We start from the raw sequence: 13,439 nt of genomic DNA, 5'->3' as shown, positions 1-13,439 counted from the left end.
CCTCTATCTCACCCCCTTCTCTCTCCCTCACGCTCTCATCTCACCCCTCTCTCACACACCTCTCATCCCCTCTCTCTCTCACCTGCTCTCTCGCTCTCTCAAACTATCTATCTCTTACCCCCTCTCTCTCATTCCTCTCTCTTTCACTCTCACCCCTCTCTCTTTCTCAGCATCACTATCTCACCCCCTTCTCTCTCTCAACCCCCTTTCTCACTCCCCTCTCAACCCCTCACCCACATTCTCTCTCGCTCTCAAACCACCTCTCTCTCTTACCCTTCTCTTTCTCACTCCCTCCCTCTCTCCCACTCAGTGTCTCTCTCTCTCTCACCCCATCTCACTCACACCGTCTCTCTCTCTCAACCCCTCTCTCTCCCACGCCCTCTCTCCCAGCCCCTCTCTATCTCACCTCCACTCTTTCTCTGACCCACTCTCACACCCCCTTTGTCTCTCCCCTTTTCTCTCTCACGCCCCTCACATCGCCCTCTCTCTCTCACCCTCTCTCACTCACCCGCTGTCTCTACCACCCTACTCTCTCTCCCACCCATCTCTCTCACCCATCTCTCTCTCTCACCCACTCTCTCTCACCCCTCTCTCTCCCATCCACATCGCTCTCCCACCCTGTCTCTCTCGAATCCCTTTCTCTCTCACACCCTCTCTCTAAACCCCCCCTCTCTCATCCCCCTCTCTTCTCATCCCCCTCTCTCATCCCCCTTTCTCTCGATCCCTCTCTCTCAACCCCTCTCTCTCACTCCTCTCCCTCACTCTCTTCTCTCTCTCAACCCGTCACTCTCTCTCCCCCTCTCTCTCTCTCACCCCTTTCTCTCTCTCTCACCCCCTCTCTTTCTCACTCCATCTCTCTTTTACCCCTCTCTCTCCCCCCTCTTTCTCACGCCCCCTCTCTCCCCCTCTCCCCCTCTCTCTCACCCCCTCCCACCCCGTCTCGTTCACTTTCCCTCTCTTTCTCACCGCCACTCTCTCTCACTCTCTATCTCAGCCTTCTCTCTCTCACCCCGTTCTCTCTCACCGCCCCTCTCTCTCTCACCCCTTTCTCTCAACCCCCCTCTCTCTCTCATCCCCTCTCTCAGCCCCACTCTCTCTCACTCACTTCTCTCTCTCACCCTTCTCTCTCTCTCACCCCGCTCTCTCACCCCCTTTCTCTCACCCCTCTCTCTCTCATCCCCTCTCTCTCAGTCTCACTCTCTCTCTCCTCTCTCTCTCACCTCTCTCTCTCACCTCTCTCTCTCACCTCTCTCTCTCTCACCTCTCTCTCTCACCTCTCTCTCTCACCGCCCTCTTTCTCACCCCGCTCTCTCTCAACACCCCTCTCTCTCAACCCCCTCTCTCTCTCACCCCCTCTCTCGCTCCCCCCTCTCTCACACTCCCTCTCTCAGCCCCACTCTCTCTCACTCTCTCTCTCACCCCACTCTCTCTCACCGTCCCTCTCTCTCAACCCCCTCTCACACTCCCCTTTCTCTCACCCACCTCTCTCTCTCTCACCCCTCTCTCTCACCCCACTCCCCACACTCCCCTTTCTCTCACCCCACTCTCTATCTCATCCCCTCTGTCTCACCCCCACTCTCTCTTTCACTCTCTCTCTCACCCCGCTCTCTCACCCCCTCTCTTTCTCACTCCCTCTCTCCACCCACTCTCTCTCACTGCCCCTCTCTCTCAACACTCCACTCACCCCTCTCTCTCCCCTCTCTCTCCCAAACCCCTCTCTCACTCCCCCTCTCTCACCCCCCTCTCTCACCCCATCTGTCTCAACACCTCTCTCTCTCATACCCCTCTCTCAACCCCCATCTCACAACCCCCATCTCTCAACCCCCTCACTCTCTCCCACCTCACTCCCTCTCTCACCCTCCCACCCTCTCTCTCTGTCACCCCTCTCTCTCTCTCGCACCCCAATCTCTCTTATTCTTATTCCCCTCTCTCTCACCTCCCTCTCTCACTCTCTCTCTCACACACACACCCGTCCTCTCTCCCACCCCTCTTTCTGTCTCTTTCTAATCCCCTCTCCATCCTTCTCACCCCGCTCGCTCTAACCCCCTCTCACTCTCACCCGCTCTCCCTCACCCCTCTCTCATAACCCCCTCTCTCTCACTGTCTCTTTCTCATGCCCTCTCCCTCCTTCTCACCCCCTCTCTCTCCAAAACCCCTCTCTCACTTTCTCTTTCTCACTCCCCTCATCCTCCTCTCTCTCTCTCTCACCCGCTCTTACTCGCTCTCTCAAACCCCCTCTCTCTCACCCTCTCTCTCTCACCCCCCATCCTCCTCTCTCTATTGCACTGAAGGCAGTGCAATGTTCCTCTTGCAACATGTTTGAGGTGAGGGATGCCATGGACGTTCCTGCTGAAAACACTTGCAGGAAGTGCACCCATCTCCAGCTCCTCCAAGACCGTGTTAGGGAACTGGAGCTGGAGTTGGATGAACGTAGGATCATTCGGGAGGCAGAGGGGGTCATAGATCGGAGCTTTAGGGAAGTAGTAACTCCAAAGATGGCAGATAGATGGGTGACAGTGAGGGGGATTGTGAGGAAGCAGCCAGTGCAGGGACCCCCTGCGGCCATTCCCCTCAAGAACAAGTATACCGTTTTGGATACTTGTGGGGGGGGATGACTTACCAGGGACAAGTAATGGGGCTCAGGCCTCTGGCACGGAGCCTGTCCCCGTTACTCAGAAGGGAAGGGTGGAGAAGAGCAGAGCAATACTAATTGGGGACTCGATAGTTCGGGGCACAGATAGGAGGTTTTGTGGGAACAAGAGAGACTCACGTTTGGTATGTTGCCTCCCAGGTGCAAGGGTACGTGATGTCTCTGATCGTGTTTTCCGGGTCCTTAAGCGGGAGGGGGAGCAGCCCGAAGTCGTGGTCCACATTGGCACCAATGACATAGGTAGGAGGAGCGCTGAGGATGTTAGGCAGGCTTTCAGGGAGCTAGGTTGGAAGCTCAGAGTTAGAACGAACAGAGTTGTTGTCTCTGGTTTGTTACCCGTGCCACGTGATAGAGAGTCGAGGAATAGGGAGAGAGAACAGTTAAATGCGTGGCTACAGGGATGGTGCAGGAGGGAGGGATTCCGGTATTTGGATAACTGGGGTTCTTTCTGGGGAAGGTGGGACCTCTATAAACAGGATGGTCTACACCTGAACCTGAGGGGCACCAGTATCCTTGGGGGGAGGTTTGCTAGTGCTCTTGGGGGGCGGTTTAAACTAACTCTGCAGGGGCATGGGAACCCAGACTGTAGCTTTAGGGTGCAGGACCTGGAGTGTAGGGAGGTTAGGAACATGGCCTCAATTTCCAAGGAGGGTGCCTGTAAACAGGAAAGTGGTTTGAAGTGTGTATACTTCAATGCAAGAAGTATACGAAATAAGGTAGGTGAACTTGCAGCGTGGGTTGGTACCTGGGACTTCGATGTTGTGGCTATTACGGAGACATGGCTAGAACAGGGACAGGATTGGCTGTTGCAGGTTCCAGGGTTTAAATGTTTTAGTAGGGTCAGAGGTGGGGGTAAAAGAGGGGGAGGTGTGGCATTGCTTGTCAAAGATAGTATTACAGCTGTGGAAAGGACGATGGATGAGGACTTGCCATCTGAGGTGGTTTGGGCTGAGGTTAGGAATAGGAAAGGTGAGGTCACCCTGTTAGGAGTTTTTTACAGGCCTCCTAATAGTCCTAGAAACGTAGAAGATAGGATTGCGAGGATGATTCGGGAGAAGAGTGAAAGTAATAGGGTGGTTGTTATGGGGGACTTTAACTTTCCTGATATTAATTGGGAAAGCTATAGCTCAAGTTCGTTAGATGGGTCAGTGTTTGTCCAATGTGTGCAGGAGGGCTTCCTGACACAATATGTAGACAGGCCAACAAGAGGTGAGGCCATACTGGATTTGGTTCTGGGTAACGAACCAGGCCAGGTGTTAGAATCCGAGGTAGGTGAGCACTTTGGGGACAGTGACCATAATTCGGTGATTTTTACTCTAGTGATGGAGAGGGATAAGTGTGCACTCTAGGGCAAGAGTTATAGCTGGGGGCAGGGAAATTATGATGCTGTGAGGCATGACTTAGGATGTGTGGCCTGGAAAAGTAAGCTTGGATGTAATTGATATGTGGAGCTTGTTCAAGGAGCAACTATTGAGTGTCCTTGATAAGTATGTGCCCGTCAGGCAGGGAGGAAAGGGTCGTGTGAGGGAGCCGTGGTTTAATAAGGAATTGGAATCCCTTGTTAAATGGAAGAGGGCGGCCTATGTAAATATGAGGCGTGAAGGTTCAATTGGGGCGATTGAGAGTTATAAGGTAGCCAGGAAGGACCTGAAGAGAGAGCTAAGAGCAGCAAGGAGGGGATATGAAAGGTCCTTAGTTGGTAGGATTAGGGAAAACCCTAAGGCTTTCTATAGGTATGTCAGGAATAAAAGAATGACTAGGGTGGGAATAGGTCCAGTCAAGGATAGTAGTGGGAAGTTGCGTGTGGAGGCTGAAGAGATTGGGGAGACACTGAATGAATACTTTTTGTCAGTATTCAATCAGGAACAGGACATTGTTGTCAATGTGAGTACTGAGTCACAATTAAGTAGAATGGATGGCTTTGAGGTATGTAGAGAAGAGGTGTTGGAATTTCTGGAAAGGGTGAAAATAGATAAGTCCCCTGGGCCTGATGGCATTTATCCTAGGATTCTCTGGGAAGCAAGGGAGGAGATTGCAGAGCCATTGGCCTTGATTTTTATGTCCTCGTTGTCTACAGGAGTAGTGCCAGAAGATTGGAGGCTAGCAAATGTGGTTCCCTTGTTCAAGAAGGGGAGTAGGGATAACCCTAGTAACTATAGGCCGGTGAGTCTTACTTCTGTTGTGGGCAAAATCTTAGAGAGAATTGTAAGGCATAGGATTTATGAACATCTGGATAGGGAATAATGTGATCAAGGATAGTCAGCATGGTTTTGTGAAGGGCAGGTCGTGCCTCACAAACCTTATTGAATTCTTTGAGAAGGTGACTAAGGAGGTGGACAAGGGGAAAGCGGTAGATGTGGTGTATATGGATTTTAGTAAGGCGTTTGATAAGGTTCCCCATGGTAGACTACTGCAAAAAATACGGAGGTATGGCATTGAGGGTGAGTTGGAGTTTGGATTAGGAGTTGGCTGGCTGGAAGAAGACAGAGGGTAGTAGTTGATGGCAAAAGTTCATCTTGGAGTGCCGTCACTAGCGTTGTTCCGCAAGGATCTGTTTTGGGACCATTGCTGTTTGTCATTTTTATAAATGACCTGGAGGAGGGGTTAGAAGGTTGGGTGAGCAAGTTTGCGGATGATACGAAAGTCGGAGGAGTTGTAGACAGTGAGGAAGGATGTGGCAGGTTACAGCGGGATATAGATAAGCTGCAGAACTGGGCAGAAAGGTGGCAAATGGAGTTCAATGTAGCTAAGTGTGAGGTGATTCACTTTGGTAAAAGTAATAAAAAGATGGGGTACTGGGCTAACGGTCGGATACTTGGTAGTGTGGATGAGCAGAGGGATCTTGGTGTCCATGTACACAAATCTTTGAAAGTTGCCACCCAGGTAAATAGTGCGGTGAAGAAGGCATATGGCGTACTGGCTTTTATTGGTAGAGGAATTGAGTTCCGGAGTACTGAGGTCATGTTGCAGTTGTATAAGACTCTGGTGCGGCCGCATCTGGAGTATTGTGTGCAGTTTTGGTCGCCATACTATAGGAAGGATGTGGAGGCACTGGAACGGGTGCAGAGGAGGTTTACCAGGATGTTGCCTGGTATGGTAGGAAGATCGTATGAGGAAAGGCTGAGGCACTTGGGGTTGTTTTCATTGGAGAAAAGAAGGTTTAGGGGTGACTTGATAGAGGTGTATAAGATCATTAGGGGTTTAGATAGGGTCGACAGTGAGAATCTTTTTCCACGTATGGAGTCAGCTATTACAAGGGGGCATAGCTTTAAATTAAGGGGGGGTAGGTATAGGACAGATGTTAGGGGTAGGTTCTTTACTCAGTGAGTCGTGAGTTCATGGAATGCCCTGCCAGTAGCAGTGGTGGACTCTCCCTCATTATGGGCATTTAAGCGGTCATTGGATAGGCATATGGAGGATAGTGGGCTAGTGTAGGTTAGGTGGGCTTGGATCGGTGCAACATCGAGGGCCGAAGGGCCTGTACTGCGCTGTATTCTTCTATGATCTATACACACACACACACACTCTGGGACTCACACACACACACTCTGGGACTCACACACACATACACACTGGGACACAAACACACACATTCTCTGGGACTCTCACACACACACACAGTCTGGGACTCACACACACTGGGACTCACACACACTGGGACTCACACACACTGGGACTCACACACACTGGGACTCACACACACTCTCTAATTCTCAAACACTCTGGGACTAACACACACACTCTCTCGGACTCTTACACACACATTCTGGGACACTGTGATTCTCACACACTCTCTGGGATTCCCTCTCTCTCACACACACACTGGTATCCCTTCACTGACATACACACTGGGACTCACATACAAACACACACACACAACCGCTGGGGCTCTCTCTCACACTCACACACGCGCGCGCGCGCTGAGACTCACACACACACACACACACACACACGCTGGGACTCTCATTCTCACACACACTCTGGGACGCACACACACACACACAAGGACACTGATTCTCACATACTCTGGGGCTCTCACACACACATACACACTCTGGGACTCACACACACACTGGGACACTGTGATTCTCACACACTCTGGGACACACACACACACACATTACACTCTGGGACACACACACACACTGGGACTCTCTCTCTCACTCACACACACACTCTGGGACTCTCACACACACACTCTGGGACTCTCTCTCACACACACACACATACACACAGTCTGGGACACTGATTCTCTCACACATTCTGGGACTCTCACACACACACTCTGGGACTCTCATTCTCACACACTCACTGGGATTCCCTCTCTGGCACACACTCTGGGACTCTCTCTCTCACACACACACACGCTGGGACTCTCATTCTCACACACGCGCTGGGACACTGATTCTCACACACAATCTGGGACTCTCTCTCTCACACACACACACACACTGGGACTCTCTCACACACACACACTGGGACACTGATTCTCACACAGACTCTGGGACACTGATTCTCACACAGACACGGACACTGATTCTCACAGACTGTGGGACTCTCACACACACTCTGGGACACTGGGACTCACATACGCACACACACTCTGGGACTCATACACACACAGACACACTCTGGGACTCTCTCTCTCTCACACATACACACGCTGGGACTCTCATTCTCACACACACTCTGGGACTCTCTCTCTCTCACACACACACACACACACACAGGGACTCACACACACACACACTGGGACACTGATTCTCATACAGACGCGGACACTGATTCTCACACAGACTGTGGGACTCTCACACACTCTGGGACACTAGGACTCACACACACACTCTGGGACACTGGGACTCTCACACACTCTCTGGGACTCTCATACACACACACACTCTGGGACACTGTGATTCTCTTACACACGCTGGCATACTCAGGTAATAACTCTTACATTCGGGGATACCCTTACACACCATGGGACTCTGGGACTCTGTCGCTCACTCTGGGACTCTCTCTCACTCACTGTGGGATTCCATTACACACTCTGGGATTCCCACACACACTCTGGGACACTCTGGGATTCACTCACACACTTTGGGACTTTCTTGGATTCTCTCACATACTCGAGAAATCCCTAACACACTCTGGAACATGCTGTGATTCTCTCACACACTCTGGGATTACCTATCACACACTCTGGGATTCACTTACGCAATCTGGGAGACTGGGACTCTCTCTCACACACTCTGGGGCACTCTCTCTCTCACACACACACACTGGGACTCTCTCTCTCTCACACACACGCTGGGACACTGATTCTCACACACACTCTGAGACTCTCTCTCTCTCTCACACACACACACACACAAGGACTCTCACACACACACTCTAGGACTCATACACACACACTCTAGGACACTCTCACACACACTGGGACTCACACACACACACACACACACACTGGGACTCTCTCACATACACACACACACTCCGGGACTCTCTCTCTCTCTCACACACACACACTCTGGGACTCACACACACTCTGGGACACTGATTCTTAACACCCTGGGACTCTCTCTCTCACACACACACACACTGGGACTCTCTCACATACACACACTCTGGGACTCACACACACACTGGGACACACACACTGGGACACACACACACACACTCTGGGACTCTCTCATATACACACACACACACACATTCTGGGACTCACACGCACACACACTAATTCTCTCACACACACACACTCTGGGACTCTGATTGTCACACACACTGGGACTCACACACACACACACACACACACACACACTGGGACTCACACACACACAGGGACTCACACACACACTGGGACCCACACACACACACTGGGACCCACACACACACTGGGACCCACACACATACTCTAATTCTCACACACTCTGGGACTAACACACACTCTGTGACTCACACACACACACACACTCTGGGACACTGTGATTTTCACACTCTGGGACTCACACACGCAATCTCTCGGACTCACACACACACATTCTGGGACACTGTGATTCTCACACACTCTCTGGGATACCCTCTCTCACACACACTCTGGGAAACCCTCACTCTCACACACTCTGGAACTCTCTGGGATTCCCTCTCTCACACACACTCTGGTATCCCTTCACTGACACACACGCTGGGACTCACACACACACGCTGGGACTCACACACACACACACACACACACACGCTGGGACTCACACACACACACACACACACACACACACACACGCGCGCGCGCTGGGACTCTCACACACACACACTGGGACACTCATTCTCACACACACTCTGGGACGCACACACACGCACAAGGACACTGATTCTCACACACTCTGGGACTCACACATACGCACACTCTGGGACTCACACACACGCGCGCACACACACAGGGACTCACACACACACTGGGACACTGATTCTCACACACTCTGGGACTCTCTCACACACACACTCTCTGGTACTCACACACACTCTGGGACTCACACACACACACTCTAGGACTCTCTCTCTCTCTCTCTCTCTCACACACACACACACACTGGGACTCACACACACACACACTCTGGGACTCACACACACTGGGACTCACACACACACACACACACACTCTGGGATTCTCTCTCTCACACACACACACACACACACACTCTGGGACACAAACACACACATTCTCTGAGACTCACACACACACACACTCTGGGACACACACACACACACACACACACACTGGGACTCTGATTCTCACACACTCTGGGACTCACACACACTGGGACTCACACACACACTCTGGGACTCACACACACACTCTGGGACTCACACACACACACACACTCTGGGATTCTCTCTCTCTCACACACACACACACACACACACTCTGGGACACAAACACACACATTCTCTGAGACTCACACACACACACACTCTGGGACACACACACACACACACACTGGGACTCTGATTCTCACACACTCTGGGACTCACACACACTGGGACTGACTCACACACACACACACACACACACACTCTGGGACTAACATACACACACATTCTGGGACTCACACACACATTCTGGGACACTGTGATTCTCACACACTCTCTGGGATACCCTCTCTCACACACACTCTGGGAAACCCTCTCTCTCACACACACACACACACACATACTCTAATTCTCACACACTCTGGGACTAACACCCACTCTGGGACTCACACACACACACACACACTCTGGGACACTGTGATTTTCACACTCTCGGACTCACACACACATTCTGGGACACTGTGATTCTCACACACTCTCTGGGATACCCTCTCTCACACACACTCTGGTATCCCTTCACTGACACACACGCTGGGACTCACACACACAGACGTTGGGACTCACACACACACACACACACACACACGCTGGGACTCACACACACGCGCGTGCGCGCGCTGGGACTCTCACACACACACTGGGACTCTCATTCTCACACGCACAAGGACACTGATTCTCACACACTCTGGGACTCACACACACACGCGCGCGCACACACACAGGGACTCACACACACACTGGGACACTGATTCTCACACACTCTGGGACACACACACACACACTCTGGGATTCTCTCTCTCACACACACACACACTCTGGGACACAAACACACACATTCTCTGAGACTCACACACACACACACTCTGGGATTCTCTCTCTCTCTCACACACACACACTCTGGGACACAAACACACACATTCTCTGAGACTCACACACACACTGGGACCCACACACACACACACACACACACACACACACACTAGGACACTCTCACACTGGGAATCTGATTCTCACACACTCTGGGACTCGCACACACTGGGACTGACTCACACACACACACACTCTGGGACTAACATACACACACATTCTGGGACTCACACACACACTCTCGGACTCTCACACACACATTCTGGGACACTGTGATTCTCACACACTCTCTGGGATTCCCTCTCTCACACACACTCTGGTATCCCTTCACTGACACACACGCTGGGACTCACACACACACACACACACACTGGGACTCACACACACACACATTGGGACTCACACACACACACACACACTCTCTGGGATACCCTCTCTCACACACACTCTGGGAAACCCTCTCTCTCACACACTCTGGGACTCTCTGGGATTCCCTCTCTCACACACACTCTGGTATCCCTTCACTGACACACACGCTGGGACTCACACACACACGCTGGGACTCACACACACACACACACACGCGCGCGCTGAGACTCTCACACACACACACTGGGACTCTCATTCTCACACGCACAAGGACACTGATTCTCACACACTCTGGGACTCTCACACACACGCGGACTCACACACACACTGGGACACTGATTCTCACACACTCTGGTACTCACACACACTCTGGGACTCACATACACACACTCTAAGACTCTCTCTCTCACACACACACACACACTGGGACTCACACACACACACACACACACTCTGGGACCCACACACACTGCGACTCACACACACACACTGGGACACTGTGATTCTCACACACTCTGGGACACACACACACACTCTGGGAATCACACACACACACTCACTCTGGGACACAAACACACATTCTCTGGGACTCACACACACACACTGGGACTCACACACACTGGGACACACACACACACACACACACACACACACACACACACACACACACACACACACACACACACACACACTCTAATTCTCACACATTCTGGGACTCACACACACACTCTCTCGGACTTTTTTTTTTCTCTTTCACTCTCTCTTCACAGAAAGAGCGGGAGCACCAGCGGGAAGTGACGACGACCAGAGGGGCAGCCGAGACCCGGAAGCAGTTAGTGTAAGCTTACCTGGGTAGGTTTTTTCCCCCTTTAAAAGCGCGAAGGAGAGGTAACTCCAAAGATGGCAGATAGATGGGTGACAGTGAGGGGGACTGTGAGGAAGCAGCCAGTGCAGGGACCCCCTGCGGCCATTCCCCTCAAGAACAAGTATACCGTTTTGGATACTTGTGGGGGGGGGGACTTACCAGGGGTAAGTAATGGGGCTCAGGCCTCTGGCACGGAGCCTGTCCCCGTTACTCAGAAGGGAAGGGTGAAGAAGAGCAGAGCAGTAGTAATTGGGGACTCGATAGTTCGGGGCACAGATAGGCGGTTTTGTGGGAACAAGAGAGACTCACGTTTGGTATGTTGCCTCCCAGGTGCAAGGGTACGTGATGTCTCTGATCGTGTTTTCCGGGTCCTTAAGGGGGAGGGGGAGCAGCCCGAAGTCGTGGTCCATATTGGCACCAATGACATAGGTAGGAGGAGTGCCGAGGATGTTAGACAGGCTTTCAGGGAGCTAGGTTGGAAGCTCAGAGTTAGAACGAACAGAGTTGTTGTCTCTGGTTTGTTACCCGTGCCACGTGATAGAGAGTCGAGGAATAGGGAAAGAGAACACTTAAATGCGTGGCTACAGGGATGGTGCAGGAGGGAGGGATTCCGGTATTTGGATAACTGGGGTTCTTTCTGGGGACGGTGGGACCTCTATAAACAGGATGGTCTACACCTGAACCGGAGGGGCACCAGTATCCTTGGGGGGAGGTTTGCTAGTGCTCTTGGGGGGGGTTTAAACTAACTCTGCAGGGGCATGGGAACCCAGACTGTAGCTTTAGGGTGCAGGGCCTGGAGTGTAGGGAGGTTAGGAACATGGCCTCAATTTCCAAGGAGGGTGCCTGTAAACAGGAAAGTGGCTTGAAGTGTGTATACTTCAATGCAAGAAGTATACGAAATAAGGTAGGTGAACTTGCAGCGTGGGTTGGTACCTGGGACTTCGATGTTGTGGCTATTACGGAGACATGGCTAGAACAGGGACAGGATTGGCTGTTGCAGGTTCCAGGGTTTAAATGTTTTAGTAGGGTCAGAGGTAGGGGTAAAAGAGGGGGAGGTGTGGCATTGCTTGTCAAAGATAGTATTACAGTGGTGGAAAGGACGATGGATGAGGACTTGCCATCTGAGGTGGTTTGGGCTGAGGTTAGGAATAGGAAAGGTGAGGTCACCCTGTTAGGAGTCTTTTACAGGCCTCCTAATAGTCCTAGAATCATTGAAGAAAGGATAGGGAAGGTGATTCAGGAGATGAGTGACAGTAATAGGGTGGTTGTTATGGGGGACTTTAACTTTCCTGATATTGATTGGGAAAGCTATAGCTCAAGTTCGTTAGATGGGTCAGTGTTTGTCCAATGTGTGCAGGAGGGTTTCCTGACACAATATGTAGACAGGCCAACAAGAGGTGAGGCCATACTGGATTTGGTTCTGGGTAACGAACCAGGCCAGGTGTTAGAATTAGAGGTAGGTGAGCACTTTGGGGACAGTGACCACAATTCGGTGACTTTTACTCTAGTGATGGAGAGGGATAAGTGTGCACTGCAGGGCAAGAGTTATAGCTGGGGGCAGGGAAATTATGATGCGGTGAGGCATGACTTAGGATGTGTGGCTTGGAAAAGTAGACTCCAAGGCAAGAGTGTAAATGATATGTGGAGCTTGTTCAAGGAGCAACTATTGAGTGTCCTTGATAATTATGTACCTGTCAGGCAGGGAGGAAAGGGTCGTGCGAGGGAGCCGTGGTTTAATAAGGAATTGGAATCCCTTGTTAAATGGAAGAGGGCGGCCTATCTTAAGATGAGACGTGAAGGTTCAATTGGGGCGATTGAGAG

The sequence above is a fragment of the Chiloscyllium plagiosum genome, unplaced genomic scaffold, assembly GCF_037043375.1.
Source record: "Chiloscyllium plagiosum isolate Xiang-an unplaced genomic scaffold, Cpla_swu_hap1 HiC_scaffold_42, whole genome shotgun sequence".
Classification (NCBI taxonomy): Eukaryota; Metazoa; Chordata; class Chondrichthyes; order Orectolobiformes; family Hemiscylliidae; genus Chiloscyllium; species Chiloscyllium plagiosum.
Note: the sequence above shows the minus strand (reverse complement) of the source record.